The sequence below is a fragment of the Callithrix jacchus genome, chromosome 9, assembly GCF_049354715.1.
Source record: "Callithrix jacchus isolate 240 chromosome 9, calJac240_pri, whole genome shotgun sequence".
Lineage (NCBI taxonomy): Eukaryota > Metazoa > Chordata > Mammalia > Primates > Cebidae > Callithrix > Callithrix jacchus.
In genome coordinates, this window is record NC_133510.1 from 52557615 (window position 1) to 52580024 (window position 22410).

The window sequence follows — 22410 nt, forward strand, 5'->3', positions numbered from 1 at the left end:
ATTTCTTATTCTAAGTTGCAATTATATGGGTATGTTCACTTTCTGAAAACTCATCGAGTTGTTTGTTTTTAAATTGTGCACATTTCTTTGTGTGTGCTATATTGTAATAAAAAGTTTATTTTGGCCAGGTGTGGTAGCTAACACCTATAATCTCAGCATTTTGGGAGGTTGCAATGGGAAGATTGCTTGAGAACAGGAGTTTAAGACCAGCCCAGGTAACATGGCAAGACCTTCTCTCTACACAAAATTAGGCAGGTGTGGTGGTGCATGCCAGCTACCTAGGAGACTGAGGTGGGAGGGTCTCTTGACCCAGGGAGGTCGATACTAATCTGGTGAGCAGTGATCGTGCCACTGCACTCTAGCCTGGGTGACAGAGCAAGACCCTGTCTAAAAAGAAAAAAGAAAATGTCTAAAAAGAAAAGAGACAAAAGAAAAAGAAACCCTGGTAAGCCAAGAAATTGCAACATGTATATTAGCATTTTCAGAAGTTTGAAAAATAAAGCAGTAAAATGAAAAAAAAATTGAGGAAAGGAAAGGAGGGAGAGAAAGAATGGAGGAAGAAAACTTTTACTTTTTGTCTTTTACTCTTCTGTACTATTAACATTAAAAGGAAAAACAAAACAAAAGTAATATTAACATTACTAATAATAATAGCTACCATATATTCCATGCTTATAATTGAGATACTGAACTAGGTATACTATGTAACTTATGTCAATTAAATTTTTATGACTTACATTCTTCACCACAATTATTAAGGTAAAATTTATTAACCCAACTTAATGATAAGGAAACTAAACATCAAGATATTCAATTATAATCCAAAGACACAAAATATTATCCAGGAAGAAAATTTTTCAGCAACCCAGAATATGTTTCTTGTTATATTTAGGCACAGTTGAGTTCTCTAGCATTTGAGGGTTAGGTAGGTGAGGCTCTTACTGTGTTTATAAACCTCACTGACCATTAATAAACTTAGAGAGATAATCATACCTGGCAACACATTCTAGAAGGAATATATGCTGTGAATGTTTATCTAATGTATGTTAGAGACTACAGTTATGGTATGGCAAAAAGATAGTTATTTTTGAAACTTGTTCTCTGTTGACTCACTGCAAAAGCCAACGGCACAATATAATGTCATAATGCAGAGAAGTAATTTCTTCAGGAAATACAGGGAGTAAAGTCTGGGCATATCGATTTTTGGAACTCTAGCTCAGTGTTTTCCAACCTTTGTTCTTCATAAAACTGACTGCTAGATGTTAATAGTTACTCCATCAGAAATGGGGTTGAGTTAAATTATCTTGGAAATGCAACAAATTGTAATCTCCCTTTTGTAGATTCAAAACTATATTAGCATATTAAAGACCCTTAGAAATCCAATAGAAAATAAATCCAATTAATTTTGTTTAACCCAGTATTGTACCAATTTATTTGGTGATAGGACCTTTCTTCAAGTGCACTAGCACTGCAGAAGCCAGGTTTTGAAAAGCATTCATTTACCTCAACACAGATTGGAGCATAGACGTGCTGGCCGTTCTTGGATCCTTAGAAAGTGGCTTTCAAATGCAAGTTGTTTCAAGTGCATACTTGGCAGGTGCAAAGGGAAAATGTTGCAGTGAATTTTGAGAATTGCCTCCTGTGCCAGTATTCTCTGGTATTGTTTACAAAATTAGACACACATGCTTTAGAGTTCAGATATGTAGAAGGCAAAGTTTCCACTTTGTTATAAATATTTAGGATTATAACAAGTTATTTCCTAGACAGAGTCTCCCCACTCACTTCTGTGCAGAAATAAACTACCGACATATCTGTAGCTGAATTGAACTCCTTCACCCACCCTACACATAACTCCAAGGTGCAGAGCTGTCTGCATTTTGAATCTATCAAATTTCAAGTCAATTCTGTCAAACCATTAAGCTCTGTGTCACAAAGCAAAAAGAGATTATTTGAATTCATAACATTTAAAAGGCAGCTATTACACATTGGCCACACAGATGGTGAAAGAGGCAGATGACCCTCACATACTCTATTTTTGAATTCTCCCAAAGCCTGGCAAGTTAAGTTCTCTGCAGAATGTAATCTCCCCCATATCACTGAATAAGTAAACTTTTGGGGAGAGGCTCAGTCTTTCATTTATATGTTAGAGAATGTTCACTAAATATAACCATTTTATCTTTAATGTATCTATGCTAAGCTCTTCATAGCAATAATTAATCAATACAACCTCATAATAAAACAATGGCATAAATAAAGGCTGATAGTCATCTTTCAATTTGGTAGTGCTTGTGGGCATAATTCCAGTTGATCTCAGAACATTATCAAGCTGCTGTGATAAAGGTTAACAAGAAAGGGAATGCTATACAATTTAGAATTAGAGTTTGATCTGTCAAACAAGCATTCTTATCCAAACTGATTCTGACAGTAGTATTATGGCAAACCCTTTGAAAAAGCGTTAATAGCCTGGGCTTTAATCCAAGATTGTATAGCTTGACTCATAGATGGTTCCTGTTTATGGAATCAAAGGCAAAAAAGATCAATGAACACAACAAAAAGTCTAACCTCTTCCCAGTGAGATAAAGAAGAGTGGACCAGTAATCAACAGTGGAAAACTAGCTCCTTAATGCAAGAGATTAGATTGAGTGTTTCAGGCTTACCGTTGTTTTGTTTGTAGGATAGAATATCTAGTATTCTGGTAGGAAGAGGTTAATTTCATGAGCTCTTTTTCAACATTTAAGTAAGCAATGGAAATTTTTTAAAGCAGTTCTTACCAAATCCTAGGAAGGGACAGGCCTGCATAACCACAAAATATGGAAGTGTATCATGAAATAATTCACCCTATCATCTAAAGAAAGGTGTGCTTCTGTGCTTCCCCTTGGAGAAATTGTATAACAGTGCACAAGAATCTTGACTTATCAGCTTCTAGCAGAAATATATTAAACCCCCCCTTTTTTGCCCCTAAAGGAATACAATACTGAAAAGATGTGAAGTCAAAAAATTTATACACGATTTCTACCATGCTGTGTTTAACTTGTATAGACTTTTGAGGGCCAGAGGTATAGAACGGGGAAGTGGAGAGAGAAACTGGAGAGAAGAGGGAAAGGGAAGAAGCAAGATTTTTGACTACAGCAACAATGAACTGGAAAAATAACAAGGGGGCAGTCAGGATTAGTAGATATTAGTCAACCATGGTTAGAGGGAAAACCTCTCTAGAAGGACATTTTGGTTGGAGTAAATCTCGGTCTTTCTTAACGTGGATTCCTCATCTGAACTGTAGTACACTGAAAAATGCTTTGATCGATTGTTTTGTTAATTCTTCCAATGGCGATACACAATTAATATCATTCTATGTGCACAAGAGTATGGATACATTAGAATAATAGGGCTTCATTCTTTCACTGAACCCAGGGTGGGAATGGTTGCAGTATTACATATGAGAAGGAAAAGAACTTTGCTCTATATAAATCTTACCTGGCCAAAATTTTACTATTCCAAATACTACACAGTGAAATCTTGAAATGATTATATTAAGTGCCAAAGATGATTTTTGGTATGAATTAATCATTTGACTTAAAATATCTTTAGGACAGAGATGGAAAGAAAAATGGGTTGATAACTATATAACTAGAATGCTGGCCATTGTACAGGCTTGAGATGGTACTACTATAATGCTAAAAGTAAAACTAGACAAAAACTCAGAAAAATGTTTGTTTGGGTAAAAGAAAATATATGAATTATCCTATCTTTCCTATCACTCCAGTGAAATTTTAAATAATACCAAAGGTAAAATATATGGAGTTTAATGTTCATACGGAAGCTCTCTGAGGTTTTGAAAAAGATTATGCTGAGTTGTCTAGACAGGACCTCCCTCAAGTCAAATTGACAGTATGGTTTGTTTTGTTTTGTTTCTTTCATCTTCCCACCCCCCTTCTTTTTTTTTTTTTTTTTTTGCCAAAATCGAAGCTTTCCTTTTCATAAAACCTTGCTTTCAGAGCCATCTTTTTGCCGTTGTTGAATGGAAGTAGTCTCTTTTTTGAGACATTAACTCTTAAGAGATTTTGGTTGTTTCACTCTTCCAAACACGTAGCCTTTTTCACTGGGAATTTTAGATGGCTTAAATCTCCAAAGGAAGAACTGTACACTCCTTGGCCAGTCGATACTCAGCATAGGAAGCTATTCCTGGAATTTCTCAAATTGGCTATGGAAGTTGCTTCCTAATTTGAAGGACAATTCTGCTTTCTGATTCCTGTATAGGAGCAATTTTTTCAAGTATTTCTCAGTTTCTAGTTGCATCACAGCTGGAAACTTAAGCTTGTTTCTGATGTTTCCAGGGAAGCCATTATTTATCTGTATATTGTCCTAAAATGATAACATTCATTCCAACTTCAATATTTATATGTGTTCAGAGTATAACTATAGCCTAGAGAGATAAGACGATATATTTGTATAATATATATTTGTATACATGTGATGCATATATATATAATTTGTGTGTAGGTATGTGTAATACTTACACCTATATACATAAACATATACACATATATAAACATATACACAAAAATTTATTGGATTCTCTGCAAAAATAGCCATTACTTTAATGGGCATAGCCCATATCTTATTTCTCTCAGTATCCTCAATACCTAGCACATAGCAGGCAATAATATAAATATCTAAATAAAAATAAATTGACAATAAACGAATAACTTAGCCTTGTTTTTCAAACATCATTTCCTACAGCAGGAATGTATGGTTATATGCTGCCGTATGAAACAGTGGGCTGAAAATGGTTTATGAGAAATGTGTATGGAAATTGCTTTGTAAAATTTTGTACAATTAGGTAGTCTTATAGTTTCATGAAATATAAATGTTTAAAATGTTGTAATTGTACAATACAAACTTGTTTAAGTAATAGACCTTGATTAATAATAATCGATATTTTGTCATTAGCTGATGGATAAGTTCTTGATTTAAATATCAGAGGATAATTCCATTAATTTAATCATGTTTCCTCAGTGCCTCAAACCGCATTCAGTGTTTACCCATGACATAAAAACACACTGATAAATATTCAAGTACTAAGGTACAGTCATTCATTTGAATGTGTAGGCGCATTATTATAATATGAGATATGTTATATTGATTTCAGTGTTTAGCTATTCTTTTAGGGTATTAATTTTATAGACCATTTTAATAGCCAAATTAATTTTTGAAGATAGTCAAAAATTCTAACAAGAACACAATATTGAGTCCTTACTTCAAAGATGGCTAACAGTCCACCAGAGAATAGTTGGGCTGAAGCTGTTGCATTTTATGCAGTTTAGGAATCAACATGAGAATCATAGAAAACAATAGATAGAATAGTTTTTCTCTCTAAAGAAGCATGAATATTGATTTATTCTGATGCTATCTTGGTATAGCAAATAAAATGATTGTAATAGAAAAACAACCCTTTGTTTATTTTGTGTGTTGAAACTGTGTGTTAACTCGAGATGCATTTTGGGAGTTTATACCATATAAGACTATTTTTCTGGTCTAAAAGCAAGGTAGAACTGCTTTTTCTTTTCCACTAGAGAGAGTTTACAAGAGAATTGCATGGCAACAGTTCACCAAGAGTTAATAGTTATTGAGCCTTTACTGAGTGTATGGTACAAAACTGGGTCCTTCAAGAAATATATATTTAAAATGTCCATGTTTAGAGAACATACTAAATACACTGTGAGAATGACAGCAATTTTAAAGGAAGAAGAATTGTTCTATATAATATAAACTCTATGTGTACATATAGAGTTTATATTAAATTAGAATCAATACAGAGACTGGTGCATATGTTTTTTTTTAGAAGCTTATAAAATGGAAACATCCTCAAGGATTAATACTTAATTTCACATCCTCAAGGATTATGTGACACTGTATTAATGCATGTGGAAATGTAGCTTTTAAATATTCTATTATGAAAGAAACAGAGCAAAGTTGTTTTCAAAAAGGAATGTACCAAGGCAGCTTCATTTATTCACAAAAATTTATTGCCTACTATGTGTGAGATAAAACTCTGGGTGGTGAGGGTTTACACAGCAGCAAATAAGCTGTGTAAGGTTTACACAGGCCTTGATCCTGCATCTATGGAGCTTCACTTCTAATGGCAGAGTAAAGCAATAAACACATTCAAATAATGCACACTCACTGTTATGCAGAAAGTTAACAGGGGTTATGGGGTTACAGAGTTGGGGGGAAGCACTATTTGAAATGGAGTAGTCAGTAACAGCTTCTGATTAGATGATATTTGAGCCAAGACATGAAAGCCACATGACTATCTGGGGTAGACTATTCTACACAGAGAGAAGAGCAAGTACAAAAGCCATGTGACAGGAATGAACTTGGCATGTAAGGATCATCACAGGGGACAGTATTGCTAGAGCAGGGTAAGCAAGGCAAAGAGTTCAGGAGCTGCTTTTTATTTTTATCCTTTTATATTTTTTTTTTGGAGACAAGATCTCACTATGTTGCTCAGACTGGAGTGCAATGGCATGATCACAGCTCACTGAAGTCTCAACCTCCCAGGTTCAAGCAATCCTCCCCACCTAGCCTCCCAAGTAGCTGGGACCACAGGTACACACCACCACACCTGGCTAATTTATTTTATTTCAAGGAGTTCAGTAGCTGCTTTTTATTTTTATCCTTTTATGTATTTTTTTTCTTTTTTTGGAGACAGGGTCTCACTGTATTGCTCAGACTGGAGTGCAATGGCGTGATCACGGCTCACTGAAGCCTCAACCTTCCAGGCTCAGGCAATCCTTCCCACTCAGCCCCCCAAGTAGTTGGGACTACAGGTGCACGCCACTACACCTGGCTACTGTATTTTATTTTATGTTATTTATTTTAGAAATAGGCTCTCCCTATGTTGCCCAGGTCTCAAACTCTTGGGCTCAAACAGTCTTCCTGCCTTGGTCTCCTACAATGCTAAGATTACAGGCATGGGCCACCGTGCCTGGCCAGGAGCTGCTTTTTAGATGAAGGATTTTAAGTTGGTTGCTTATCATATCCTTATGCAGTCACACCTCCAAGATGTTCCCAAAAGGAATAGATTACAAGAATACAAGACTACAATTTTAATTACCACTGTACTTTACTTACTAGACATTTCTTCACTATTGCAAGAATCTTCTCTAGCTGCAAAGAGAGTCCTCATCCCAGACCTACAGTTAGCGTGGGTTGCATTAAGTTCTCAAAGCAATTTGCTAATTAATAGTAGCAATAATCTTGTGTATCAGTTGTATCATTCTTAATAATTTTTTTTGTCTTTAGTTTTCAGAGGTTTTTTTTGCATTAACAAGTCAGTTGTATAAATATTCATATATATAATGTTTATTTATGTTTAACTTTTGAAATTTCATACCATTACTTTCACTAATAAGTACACTTTAAACACAGAGAATTTCCCCTTAAGGGTTTATCAGGAAGGATTTACCTTCTATGGGTATGAGAAAACAGTAAACTACTGACTAATGAAGTTTAAAATATCTTTTATGTTTCTGTAAGAGCCAAAATTTAAGTTAAATTCTTAAAACATGACTTTTTCAGACATTTAAGAGCAAACTTTAAAATCCCCTAAGATAGAACCCCTCCTGTGGCTTTGGAGTCATTACGGCCATTGTGGTTTGTCTGTTGCCTTTCTCTTATCCATCTAGGAAGATTCATACAATTTCATGGCCATTAAGTACATGTTAGATATGGGGGAATAGCTTTAAAATGCCATGGAAAGGAAATCCATCGTGGCTGGAAATAAACCATCTGAATTCATACAAACATGGGATGAGGGATGGTGTGGTTTTTGGAATCTGTTTCTCCAACAAGCATCAGATGCCCCTAATTTTAAGTCTAATAAACAATACTTTCTAACAGAAGACTATGTTTTCAACAAAAATAAACTTCTATTAATGTGATGGACCTAAAAGACCTATTTCATCTAAGCTGATGATCCTAGTAAAGCTTGAATAGAGGCTCATTTTAGGACAGAAGGACACCCTACTCGAGACATAAAGCCAGCCAATCCCCACCACCTTTTTTGACACTCCATTCTGTCCAGTTATGAGGATTGGGTGCTAAAGCCACTGCCTTCCCATCCCAAAGTCAAAAGTGGTTCAACCGCACTTGCGCGGTGGGGCGGTGGGTGTTGCGGGGGGTGGGGTGGGGTCCTCCTTCAGTACAGGCTGGCAGCTACTTCTCATCATTATCTTCCTTTCAGGACCCTTGCTGATGATTATCCTTGATTGAGAAATTGCCATTTAGAGAGCTGTCTTACATCATTTAAAAATGGCAATTTGGTGAGGCAAACCTAACCTTTTGATTAACTCCCTATAACTGGCAATCCTAAAGTTAGAGTTAAAATGAATTGCTCCCATTTTTTTCTTATTTACATCAAAATCAAACTGGTTTCAATTTTTAGAAATAATTACTAATAATAAGTTATTTCAGAATCATGGCTGATTCTACTGGGTCAATCCAGTAGAGAAAATGGAGATTAGCAAGGTTTCCAGGTTTTTAGAATTTTCTATTGGGATGAAAACCAAGTAAGACTACTGAAATGACTGAAATGCCAAAGAGAAAACTCCTTTTCTTTAAAGTTCATGTAAATACTACATTTCTAAAAGTACCTGAGAAGAGGAGGTTGGGTTGGAAACTGAAATACCTACAAGAACGGGGCATTTAAAATTTATTTAATTAATAAATAAGTGCCATTCCCCATGACCTAGATACGCTGTTTGCATATTAAACACCTACAGATACAGCCTTCACTTTTGCAAAGAAATATGTTCCTACCAGTTTTGCATGAAACACTGGGACCTTTCAGTCCATTTTAATTTTTTTCCCTCTTTCTTAGAAGCTACAGTGAAATATCCCCTACCATAAGAAAAACAAGAGTACAAGCAGTAATCCATGGTAGGGGACAGTTGGTCTTGGTGTCAGAGAGGTACCAGGTAGTGGTAGTGTCATGCTGGAAACTTGCAGTCTCTGTTTAAGGAGGCCTGCAGCTACTCACTTTAATTGTTGCCAGGCTGAAATACAAGCCAGGTATTGTCAGATATTTAGATGTTGCAGTAAAGCCCAGGAATCTGTTTTGTCTTTTTTTTTTAACGGGAAATCTCCCAATCTAAAATGTTTATTCAATTTTTAAAAATACACTGTTGGCTAACAAAATTCACTTATAGTTCAAATTTTGCCTTTGGCTGCCAGTTTCCAAGCTGTGTTGTATATTCTCCAGAAGGAGAAAAAGTTGTTTATTTATCCATTTGACAATTATTTATTGAGTATCATACCATGACTGGCACAATGGAGCTTTCAAAGATAAATGAGACAGGGTCATTGCTCTGAAAAACCTCAAAGTCTATTGGATGCCTGGAGAACACATTTATACTCAGAGTTCAATTATTCCCTATATGTTTATAGGCTTCAAATCAGTACTTAACAGTTCCTGTCCTTCACCTAACCTTCAGTATATCTAATTTCCCTCAAATATGATATATCAATACACTAGCTCTCCTTGTATTAATATGAATACATGTTCAAAGCATAAAAGTACAAAAAAAGTTGCAAAAAATATTAATGCATGGTAGATACATGTCATTATACATATGTCCAAACTCTTGGAATGAAAAGTAATTAAGAGTGAACCTAATGTAAACTATGGACTTTGGGTGATAATGATGCATCAGTGTAGATTCAGTTGTGACAAATGTACCACGCTGGTGTTGATAGTGCGAGAGGCTGCGCATGTGGGAGGGCAGGAGACATATGGGAAATCTCTGTACCCTCCTCTCAATTTTGTTGAGAACTGAAAGCTACCATAAAAATAGATCTTTAAAACAGAAAGATGTGCAGCATAATTTTATATGAATTGTTAAAGCACACAAAACAATACTGTAGATTATAAGAATATCCAAATGTGGGGAAAGCATAAAATTGCACAGCAGGAGGATAACAACCTCCATTTGAGAATAGTGCTTGCCTCTTGGGGGAACAGGGAGGGATAGGAGTTGGAGAAGCTGGTCCAGAATAGTATCTGTATTATTTTATTTCTTTAAACATATCTAATGCAATTTTAACAAAATGTATACATTTGTGAAATCTTGATGATGAGTATTTAGCCATCTAATGTCGTCTCCATGTTCCTGCTTATAATATTTTAAAGATGTAATAAACATAAAATAAGAATGTTAAAAAACAGCATGACTAAATTAGATTTTTTTTTAATTCCTAGGGGAATGCCTCTTCTTATTTTCACCATTGCTTTAGTGGCACTAGCCTCCCAGACTTAAAATATTTAAATTTTCCCTCTTGTTTATCCCCAGTGGCTTACCCAATCTGTTCCTTACAAATTTTACCTTCAAATCATCTCTTTCCATCTTTATTGTACCATCATGGCACAGACGTCGTCATGTTATGTCTTAACCACTCTTATCACCTCCCCAAATGTCTGAGGATCCCACAGTCCTCTAGTCCTTCCAGCAAATGCTACCACCTTGCTTATCACATCTTTGTCCTGCAGCCATTATATAGAAATCAAGTTCAGCTTCTATTCCTGGTATTTACATACCAGCATGGTTTGGCCCCATGTCAATTTATAAAGCACATTTCTGTCTCCCACTACTCCTAACTCCTGTTTTCTTAATGCTCTGATACTTAACCAGCGACCGAGCAACATTCCACATTCAGCTTCCACGATTTTGCATATGGTGTTTCTCTTTCACAAAATTTTCCTTCCTTTTTTACCTTTCCAAAAATCCTTTCTACAAGCCTCTTCTGTAGAACTTGACCTTTATTTGTTTTCCTTATAATATTTTTGGCATAGATTGTATTCACTTAGATACTTTATTATACCTTTTGTTTGCAAGTTCATCTTGAATGGTTTTGGTTTGCTTTGGTTTGGTTTTTTAGTCGTTTTGTGATTTTTTTTTCTTTAAGATTACTACTTGTCCAAATTTTTTGTAGTTGTTTCCTTTTGGTTTCTAGAGGTCAATAATTGAGAATTAGGCCTTCTTATGACTGCTTGAGATTCTCTTCCTAGGTTTGAAGAAGTTTCAATCTAGCACCTGTGTTTGGTGGCTGGTAGCTTTGCTCTTTCCCTCTACCCCAATCAATCAGTAGTCACAGTGCTGAGTGGTAACCACAGAGTTCTCAACCGCTGCTCTGTAGCAAGAATGTCCTGCCTCAGCCAGTGGTTCCTGCAGTGATCTTTAGTTTATTGACCTTTGCTGTGAAGGGCTTTTGGTCCCTGTTATTTGAGGCTGTGAACACCAGGTCATTATAGCCTCTGTTCAGTCCTGACCCAGCAGGACTGGACGCCTCTGGTCTCCACTCAGTTGTGTACATTTCAGTTCAAAGTTTGGTCCACAGAGGTGTGAATCTTTTTTTTTTGAGTATGGCTCTGCCCCCTGAATTTTGTTTTAAATTTCATTGATAGGTGTTTAGCTTTAGCAGTAGGAGCTCCATGTGTCCTCATGCCATAGTCTTTATTGGAAGTATCCACTGAATTGTTATGTCAGGCAATTGATTCTCTTGGGTGGGGTTTACAGTGCATCTGCCAAATGCTTACAGCAAATAGTTTCTTCCTAGTCTAGTGTGCTTCAACAGTTTCTTGGGTTCAATATCCTCCTACAGTGACATAAATGCTAAACTGCCAAATTTAGGCATATAAGAAACTGAAGACAAGGCAATACTGGGCTAAAACTTCTATTCTACTGCATCAAATTAGGAAGTGGAGGAATGGCTAATCCAGAGGCATGAGATTGTTCATTGATTCTGTTTATAAAATTAGTTCTTACTCTAGGTGATACTTCCAGAAGATAAGTTGACGAGTACGAAATGCCTGAATATTCTGCAAAAATGTGAGCTGTTCAGCTTACAGAGGCACCTAATGTTTATAAACTGACTGGTTTTTGACAATTTGGTATTTTACCTAAAAAGACATATTTGGAAAATTATAATGGGGTAATTAGACTGATTATATATTAACATTGTAGGAAAGAGATCTTTTTTTTCCTTTTAAATTTAGAAATTCAGTGAAAATTGTATGTAGAAATGGAGAGCCTGAGATCTGGAAATCAGTATCAAGAAATCCAAGGATTTGGCTCTTACCAAGAGCAACAAAGCCATCATACGTGGAACAACCATGACTTTTCTGACAAAATCTAGTTGTACACACAATAGAATTTATCCCAGAACAACCAATTTAAAGCTCTTTACTGTTGGACTCTTTTAAGACAGGCTTCTCTACCTCTAGAATCTTTCAAGTAAAGCAACTGGCATTCTTACTTTACAGATCAAACATGCTAGGGATGGAAAGCTGTAGTCTGTTTTATAATCCTTATCTGCGTGTGCACCACATGCCAGGCATACGCAGGCCCTAATGAAAGCCCAAGAGTGTCTGGTGTGGAAATTTTTTATTTAATTCTAAAAGGCCAGACCAGACTTCTTGTTATTGAAATCAGCTTTGGTCATAGAAGGGGAAAAGCACCTGGAGTGATGGGGACATGGCCACTCAGATCAGCAGGGAGATGCTTTCTAGTGCCCGCTGTGAAGAGCCTCTACTTATTGACTTGTTGGCTCTACTCATTGACAGCCTAACATGACCTGTCCTGTGCCTACTGCTAACTTTCAAACACATTTTTCTTCTCTCCCATTGCATTAGAATCTCCATGAAGGCAAGAGATTTTATCTCCTAAATTTCCTTGTTTTCTCTGCATTAGTCAACGTTCACACTGCTATGAAGAAATACCCAAGACTGCCAGGTGCAGTGGCTCACGCCTGTAATCCCAGCACTTTGAGAGGCAGAGACGGGCAGATCACTTGAGGTCAGGGGTTCAAGACCAGCCTGAGCCACCTGGAGAAACCCCGTCTCTACTAAAAATACAAAATTAGTCAGGCATGGTGGTACATGCCTGTAATCCCAGCTACTTGGGATGCTGAGGCAGGGAAGTCACTTGAACCCAGCAGGTGGAGGTTACAGTGAGTCTGAGCCAAGATCACACCATTGTACTTTAGCCTGGACAACAAGAATGAAACTCTATCTCAAAAAAAGAAAGAAAGAAAGGAAGAAAGGAAGGAAGGAAGGAAGGAAGGAAGGAAGGAAGGAAGGAAGGAAGGAAGGAAGGAGGGAAGGAGGGAAGGAGGGAAGGAGGGAAGGAGGGAAGGAGGGAAGGAAGGAAGGAGAAAGAAGGAAGGAAAGAAGGAAGGAAGGAAGGAAGGAAGGAAGGAAGGAAGGAAGGAAGGAAGGAAGGAAGGAAGGAAGGAAATACCCAAGACTGCGTAATTTATAAAGGAAAGAGGTTTAATTGCCTCACAGTTCCGTATGGCTGGGGAGGCCTCAGGAAGCTTTTCATGGTGGAAGGGGAAGCAGGCATGTTTTAGATGGCAACAGTTCAGAAAGAAAAGCCCAGAGGAAACTGCCGTGTATGAAACCATCAGATCCCATGAGAACTCACTATCAGGAGAACAGCACAGGGGAAACCACCCCCATGATTCAGTCACCTCCTAAGAGAGCCCTTCCTCTACATCTGGGGATTATAATTTGAGATGAGATTTTGGTGGGGACACAGCCAACCCATTTCACTCCCATAGCATCTACTATAGGACTTTGCCTAGGGATGTAGTGAAATAAGAATTTGTTTCAAGCCATTTGATTTTTCATTAAGAAGAATCACCTTTCCCAAAAGGCAGAATGCTTTTCTTCCATTAAATTTTGACATACTCCAAACCCCCTTTGCCTCCAGTATTTAAATTTTTCTCGCAAGTATTTCTAGATGCCACAACCTCCACTGAGAAAACTCTCAAAATGTGATGTACATTACGGTAGGAAATGGATCTGGGCAGCTCATGTGGTCCCTTCTTCATTCTAGTATTTTTTTTCTTAATTAAAAAAATGTATTTAGAAGTGATGGATGATATTATTTAGTTTAGAAAAAAATGAATAAAAGCTCCCCTTCCTCCTCCTTAAAATTAGGTCCATAGAGATTTTCACCAAGCAAATGAATTTTTTTTCTCATTACCCAGTATTGTAAAATTCTGCTTAACATGTTGCCAGTGTGCCGGGAAACAGTTATAGGCCTGCGGACATAATCCTAATGTGCTTGTTTACTCTTTTCCCCAATTAGTCATGGTGTATTAAAGTGAATAAAATCTTTTAAAGTCTTTCAGCAGCTATTTTTACTGAAGTGCTCATATCTACGTTAAAGAACAATTGTGAGTATTTTGATTTGGAATTAAAGAGGAATTGAGAATGTTGGGAGGGGAAAGCTAAATGGCATTGGGAGAAAAGCAGTCCCTAGAGCATAACACACTAGCTCTCAAAGCTTAAGATTTAGGAAATAGTTTCATTTTTGCTGATGCCTCTCCTCCAGCCTCAGGCTTTCCTGGGCTCTACAGATGATTCCGGTGTGTGAAATAAACCAAGTATCGATTCTGTGTTAGGATAATCCCTTCATCTATGGAATGTAAATTTAAGGAGATAAATGGATAAAGTGAATGAAATTCTAAGTTTATTTTATTGGTGCTTAATTTTCCAGGGTTGCTATACCACCTGTTGACTAGGCAGGGTGGAGTTCCCTAAAACCAAAAATACCATGCATCATGATAGGAAATGAATGTTCTGATAGGAGGAGCTGGCACATCATCGGGGTTATAGCAGGCAACAATAATTACTATGTACATTAGTACTATGTACATATTGTCTTAACTGTTTTACTCATATTAACCCTTTTAGTCCTTATAGCAGTGCTGTGAGTTGGGCATTTTTACCATGACCATTTTAGAGATGAAGCAATTTAGGGAAAGGGAAGTTAAGTAGTTTGCCCAAGGTGGTGCTGCTCGTTTTGAAGCTGGTTAGTGTGGTGTCAGAGCCAGACTCCTAACCTCTGCCATTTATTACCTTTCTACATTGACAGTAAAGATTTGTTGAATAAATGAGATGTAGTAATTTGAAGGAAGAGTTGAACCCTCAAGAGTATAGGGTTTCCCATTCCTATGCCCTGTGCGTTTCAAACACCGGTTTCTTCTATTGCTCATTTTTGACCATTAAGATCAGCTAATGGTCTAAATGCTGATAGTTAATCATAGTGACCAGCATGTGTAAGCTATCTTCAAAGAAGGTATTATTGGTCACAGTGTCTGGTGATTAAGAAAATGTGTGAGATGTTTCCGTTAGGTATTTTCTACTGAGAAAACGTACGCAACTATCTTACCATATTCTACAAAAATTCAAATTCCATAACATGACATGCTCACAGCTTGATTTTTGAGGGCTCATAATTTCTTGAGTCAGACTGAGAATACTTAAGATACTATCTGTCTCATAAAATATACTTTATTTGCTTACTAATTTCTTTGGAAAAAGCTCACAAGATTTTTATTGGTGCTGCATGTCTTCCCCAAGCAGCCTGACATACAGATAGATAGACGGGCCCATGAGATCCCATTGGCAGATGACCCAAATAGACTTTTTAAAGTATTCTTCTATCAATGTCTTAAACTGAGGCAGAGATTTCTGAGAACTGAACAGGTGGGATGGGATGCCCTCACTTGAATGGGGAGCTACCCACCGCTGGGCATTTGGAAGGAAGTGGACAATGGAGATGGCACTGGCTTCATTCAGCTGCTGTTGGAGAAGACAGGCTAAGTGGGCATTGTGGTGTACTGGGAATCTCTATCACTTGCTAGACATATTCTCCTAGAATCTTTACAAACTTTCAGAGGCTCTGTTTACCCTTTCTGTAGAGTAGATATAATACCTAACCCTAAAACTCACCACTTTGGTTCATAACAGAGAATTTCCAGCCGCCTCTTCCAGAGAAGAAAAGGAACCCAGGGAAATCTAATATACATATGTGTGTGGTTTTACTATTTATACTATTTAATTTCTTTGATTGTGTTTCTTCTTCCTGACATATCCATTTTCTTCATTTCCATGTGTCTGAAACTTACCTCTTTTTCATGTCCTTGTTTACCTATGCTGTCTAAAATGAAACTTGCCCCATTTTTATCAAACAAGTAATTTCTCTCTTCTCTGTGTTTCAGCCACTCTTGGAGATGCTCGATGGCATTTAGCATGCCTTTCCTTGGGTTACATTCATTTATGTGCTGCTTTTATCTTTCCTACTGGGCTACAAGCTCCTTGTGAGGGAAGTAATGCCTGCCCCATCACTGTATCCCTATATGGTGCTTAGCATGGTTCCTTGCACATTGGCAGTCAATAATTGTATGTTTAATTGAATTGAATGAGAGAGAGAAACTGAACTTAGTACAAATCTCTGGACATTTTTTTCTGCCCAGGCTTGAGGGACTCCGCTTATTTGACCGAGTTTTATTTAGCCTAAGGTTATAAGGGATACAGAGCTGATGGCTTTCTCTAGTCTTCCTACTTGAAATATTGTCTATTCTTCAGGAATTGGGTTGCCTTCTGGTAGATGCATGTACCCTGAGGATTTTATAGGATAAATACATTGTTCAAAATACTATCAAAGAGAATCAAGCCAGACCAACTTCAAACATGAAATTGCTAGGGAAAATATCCAAACAATCTGCAATTTTATTTGATTTACAGTTAGGAAATATATTGATTTTTTCCCCTTTTTTAAAGCTATTGCATATGGTTTTCTTGCTTTTTAAACTACAAGAACATTCACTTTCTTCTTTGCTTAGCCCCTTATGAGCCTATATAGTGAAAAGCCATGACAATGAATTTACATTTTCCCACATATGTGATAAAAGGAAAGTCACAAAATAAACTTGTTTATAGTGTACAATTATCAGGAGCACTGGCATATCTTACACATTGATTTTCTAGATTGTTTTAGAAATGTTTATCAACTTTTCTTTATAGTCTTGTTCATGCAACTAAGTGGATATAGAAATCATCTTTAAATCTCCAGTTAAAATTGGACTGTGAGTTGTGGAAATATAGTGGTCAGTCTGGTGTTAAAGGTTTGCCAGCAGTGAGCCTCAAAAATATTACTAACATGAATGATAATCTCACCGACTCTCTCATCAAATTCCCACTTGCTGTGCATTCAGCCATTATCTGATTAAATTGGTGATCTGAATATATTGCTCTAGTTGCCTATTTTGTTGCTTCCAGCAGCTACCAATAAACCCAGCAGACTCCATCTTTCAGAACATTTTTACCAACTGCACCAGTCACTGGAATGCTTTATGGTGAATGGAGTATTTTGGCTGAAGTTAAATTCAGCAAACATTTATAAAGCAACTGTCGTAAGCTGGAAGCTATAGATTACATCTATTCCTTATTTTGTTGGAGCTTAGAGAAGAAAGAAGCCATATTCTCAGTGATCATTTGGTCAAATCATGATACATATGCAGAATAGAGAAAGGCAAAGCACTAAAGGATGAGTAAGGGAAAAACACTTAACTGCATACCACGGCCCCTCTGGGATGATATTCAAAACACTTAATCTGTATGGCCAGGCACCAACCAGACAGAATGGACAGGAGCCATAGCTGGGAGGAGGATCTGTGAAGTCAGATGGTGCCCCTTAAGTTGCTGGGTCATGAGCAGGTCTGAAGGCTTCTGGTGAGGTTGGCCAGGGCCCGGGTAGCAGGAAGGCACTGGTGATGGGAAGCGGGAGAGAGGGTGGAGGGAAGCAGCTTTAGCAACTATTTTCAAAGTATTCCAATATCTTACCCCTGAAATGGCCATGCTAGTGCAAAGCACCAGCAAATCAAACATAGCCAGTTACTCTGCAAGGCCTAAGGATTATTAAGCAGAATTTAAAATACAGGAATTACATAGTAGAGAAGGGGATTAGGGCCCACAGCTAGTAGACAAACTGAACTTAACCCAGGTCTCTTTAGTTCCAAAGCCCATTGTCTTTGATCTGTAATAGTAACTAATTCATACTGACAAATCCAGAGGAGGAGGAGGAAGGAGACGATCATGATTTACAAAGTACCTTTTGAACAGGGCCTCTAAAGTCAAAAGATTTTTTACCATTATATCTCTTAAGAATATGTGACATCAGATTGGTTCGTTCCATCCCTGTAAAGGATCTTCTTGTTTTTCTTTTATCCTTGTTAGACTTCTTTCTCTTCCTTTCTTTTCACTTCTGTCAGTTTCTTTAGACAAAAATTCTTAGTCTAGAATTCAGATGCAGTGGGACCGTGAGCAAGTCTCAGGAATCCTGGAACCCATTGCCTCTGTCTGATAAAGTGCGTTCTTGCAGGAAGGTGAGTCACAATTTTCTTCTGGTTCTCAAAAACTTTTGTACATTAGAAGAAACTAAAAAATATTCCACAGATGCAAATTTTAGGTATTATGATGTCGTATAATGTAACATTCTGAAAGTACAACATGTCCACCTAAATTCCAAAGGACTGATAAAGTAAGTATTTACTCTTGGTACTTATGCGTATGTTATTATCACATGAATGGCGTTTTGCTCCACACTTACCAATGAATACTCTATGTATATTGGAAAAATTAGAGACCACAGAACCTCAGCGCCCAATTTTGGCAGACATTGATGCATGCTACTTGTGGTGAATGTGTAGAGATCACAGGTCATCTGGGCAGTTCCCGCACACATGAGGCGGGACTGTAGCACAACGGTAAGTTCAGGGTCGGAATCCTTTGCTGGAGTTCAGCCTGGCTGTTGCTTCCCTAGTCTGTAGCTTTGGACAGGTCACTTAATCTCTGTGTACCACCACTTTTTCATCTGGAAAATGAGAGTACTAATTGTACCAACCTTTAAGAGTAAGTGATTGATATAAGGTGAGAATAAAGAGGTCTATGGCTGCTGAACTCCTGTGCTAAGGCCAGAGTAGCCCATCAGAGGACACCCTCTCCCCTGAATTCTGTTCCTTTCAGCACTCACCTCTTCTTGCTACCTGGTCTCTGTTTGCCATCACTGTTGTGCCAGGGCCCCCTTCTTTCATCTTGAATTTATATGTGGCTTTCCTTGTCCCATCTATGGTCTGGGGACAGGCAAAGGGAATGAAAAAACTAGGATGTGATACTGGAGGATTGCCCTGTTTTAATGTAGCAAATAAAAATATCTCAAGATTCCAGAACACTTGTTTAATCAAGTAAAACTGAAAAGGAAAGCAGTACCTCTATTATATGCTTCACCTAGCAAGGCTATGTTCCGGCTTCAAGCAATTCTCCCGCCTCAGCCTCCCAAGTCGCTGGGACTACAGGCATACATGCCACCATGCCCAGCTATTTTGTATTTTTAGTGGAGACAGAGACAGAGTTTTGCCATGTTGGCCAGGCTGGTCTGAACTCCTGACCTGAAGTGTTCCACCCGCCTTGGCCTCTCAAAGTGCTGGGATTACAGTCGTGAGCCACTACGCCTGACCTTCTCCGAAATATATTTCTGAAACATGGTTTACACCTGCAGTCATGCCAATGAAACTGATCATCTATTAGTCCATGAACATTCTTGAAAGTCAAGTATACATAAAGCATAAAGAGAGATAGAGTAATTTCATTTGTAATAAGTAATTACACGTGAAAGATTAGCAAGGATTTCATGAGTATTATCCATTTCTACTTAACTGAAATATTACATACCTTTCTTTGTATTTAGAATTTCTTGAAAGATGAATGGACATTGTGGCCCATTTTGAGAAAGCCATGGCAGAGTCAGTTAAGAAACATCAGTTTAACACTTCTGAATCTTATCTTCCAGCAACTTTAATACTGAACAACATATCCTTTAATACTGATGGCTCCATACAGTATAAAGAAAAGCTGTATTTCTCTGCCTCTGAAGCCTTAGATGCTTACATTGATGATTTTCACTTAAGCTATGAGCCTGCTGATATTAATGATACAAAGGTTAACCTGGATCAGAGTCCTCTGGAATTTCTTGCTAAGTCAAATAGTGGTAAGCTTTCATTATTCTCTGAGTTCAATTTTTAATTATCTATAGAAAGCTGATGCTTTGAGAAGAAATATATTCTAAAAAATTTTTTCTTTAGAAAACAATTGTCTTGAAATTCATGAATCTTTTTATAAGATTCTTATGTAGTTTTATACTTCCAAAACTTTTCTGGCAATGGATTGCTTTTAATTGGGAGTTAATTACAGAAAACACATCCCAGCATTGATTTGAATGGCAAAGCTCCGGCTTTGAAATCTAAAGCATTGGACTTCATGACTAAAAGTGTTACGAAGTTCACTTAAATTCTCAAAGCCAAAGTTATCTCTTTGTAAAAAGAATAATAATAATGCTCACTTCACATGGTTATTATGGTAAGTGATAATACGTCCTCAATGAATGAGAGAACGTTCTGTAAATTGTTGCACATATAAGGTCCTCAGACTTTCTGTAGAGCAATGAAGAAAACACTGTAATAGAGATCAGGTGATTTAAGGTCTGGTTTCCAGTCTGTTAATGATGTTAGGATACGAGAATTGCTGCTTACTTTCTCTGGGCTTTCGTTTCCTTGTCAATAAGATGAGGAGATTGTACTATATGAGCTCCATAATTTAAAAACTCTATACTATGCAAATGGCAGAAAAATTCAATTAGTCCACTCCAGTATTTCAATATTTCTCATTTAAAAAGTGTGATTTGTAGAAGTTGAAAAAATACCATTATACAACTAAAACTGGGTATGAATCTGAATTTGTGGTTGATTGACCATAAAGCCATTGGGGAAATAAATTCATCTGATAACTCATCTATATTAGTAGAAATACCATTACTACCAGTAAAAATGCCTGCTCTTCCACTAAACTTCATCTTTTAAAGGCTGTATGCTAATGTAAACAAGAGTATGGAAAAACTATATATTACAAAACCAAAGTGGCATATATTGCTACTGATTTTAGACTATTATGAAAACATTTACCATAGTATATTATTCCCCTACTTGATATACAACATTAAAATAGATGAAACAGCTTTTTATTGTTTCATAATTGCAAAAACAGAATTAAATGAATAAATGAGAATTCTTGCAAGTCAGATATAGTCCAACATAAGATAAAATTGTGTTTCTTTATGCTGAGTTATCTGGTTATAATATTTGACATGGTTTGATAAATGCAGAGGTGTGATATGGAGATCGAGTGTGAAATGTCTATATCTGTGCAATTGAAGTGCAAAATATGTTGTAATTTATTGAATAATACTGGTGGTTTTCCTGACAAGGATTTTCAATCCTCTTTTGAGGTTTGGTGGTAGAAGGAGTTTTTCTGTATCTGTTTTTCTTTTGGCTCCACAGAGAAGAGGCTGTGGAGCAGACACTTGCTAATGGCCTGAAATGTGATACAGGCAATTGCTCTTTCCCTGGTTTCTCTGGAGTTATTAACTCCACCATCAATGTTATTCTTGGCACTTCTTTACAAAAGGAAAAATGGAGTCTCTATGTTTTTCCTGATTATAAGAGTAGTATGTACTCATGGTAATATGGTTTGGCCCTGTGTCCCCACCCACATCTCATCGTGAATTGTACTCCTATAACTACCATGTGTTGTGGGAGGCACCCGGTGGGAGATCATTTGAATCATGGGTTCAGTTACCCCCACACTGTTCTCATGGTAGAGATTAAGTCTCATGAGATCTGATGGATTTATCAAGGGTTTCTGCTTCTCTATCTTCCTCATTTTTCTCTTGCTGCTGCCATGTAAGAAGTGCCTTTTGCCTCCCACCATGATTCTGAGGCCTCTGGAGCCATGTAGGATGTAAGTCCAATTAAACCTCTTTATCGTCCTAGTCTCAGATATGTCTATAACAGCAGTATGAAAATGGACTAATATATATGGCAAGAAAATTTCAGAAAATACATAAGGATAAAGCAGAAACCATTCCAGGCATAGTGGCTCACACCTGTAATCCCAGCATTTTGGAGGATGAGGCAGGAGGATTGCTTGAGTCCAGGGGTTCAAGACCAGCTGGGCATATAGTGAGACCCCTATCTTTACAAAAAATTTAAAAATTAGCTGGGCATGACGGTGCACACTTGTAGTCTCAGCTACTAGGGAGGCTGAGGTGGGAGGATCACTTGAGCCAGGGAGGTGGAGGCTGCAGCAAGCTAAGAGCCTGGGTGACAAAGCAAGACTCTACTTCAAATTAATACTAAATAATAATAATAATACCAAAACTAATCATAATTCTTAACACCAAACTATTATTAATGATTCTATATAAAATTCCCCTTTTTCCATGCAAATACATATTTCAGAATTATACTATCCCCACTATGCCATAACCTTGTTTATTTATGTACTGATATTTGTGGCTATCATTTCACGTTGTTAAAGTAGTTCTGTATCCTTACATTAAGTGGTTCTATAATATTTCATTGTCTCTATCAAGGCATTTTGGTTATCACTAATATATTTATTATGCAGAATGTTATTATTGCCACTGTGATACGTACATCTTTGGGTAGCTG

General features: G+C 37.2%; 1 protein-coding gene, 1 long non-coding RNA gene and 1 pseudogene across 26 annotated transcripts in view; 2 read left to right on the top strand and 1 right to left on the bottom strand.

The window, feature by feature from the left end:
* Positions 1 to 18275, bottom strand: part of LOC118144216 (uncharacterized) — a 54699-nt gene extending 36424 nt beyond the window's left edge. Inside the window, exons 1-2 of the long non-coding RNA XR_004728763.3 lie at positions 17996 to 18275; positions 17418 to 17613 (exon numbers count right to left, since the gene is read on the bottom strand). This is a non-coding gene — a long non-coding RNA (uncharacterized LOC118144216). The remainder of the gene's footprint in view (positions 1 to 17417; positions 17614 to 17995) is intronic.
* Positions 1 to 22410, top strand: part of GRIP1 (glutamate receptor interacting protein 1) — a 726295-nt gene that overhangs the window by 411966 nt on the left and 291919 nt on the right. The window lies entirely within an intron of this gene.
* LOC108593164 (oxysterol-binding protein-related protein 9 pseudogene) overlaps positions 18381 to 22410 on the top strand; it is a 72867-nt pseudogene continuing 68837 nt past the window's right edge. Inside the window, exon 1 of the transcript XR_013521770.1 lies at positions 18381 to 18612. The product of XR_013521770.1 is annotated as an oxysterol-binding protein-related protein 9 pseudogene (transcript). The remainder of the gene's footprint in view (positions 18613 to 22410) is intronic.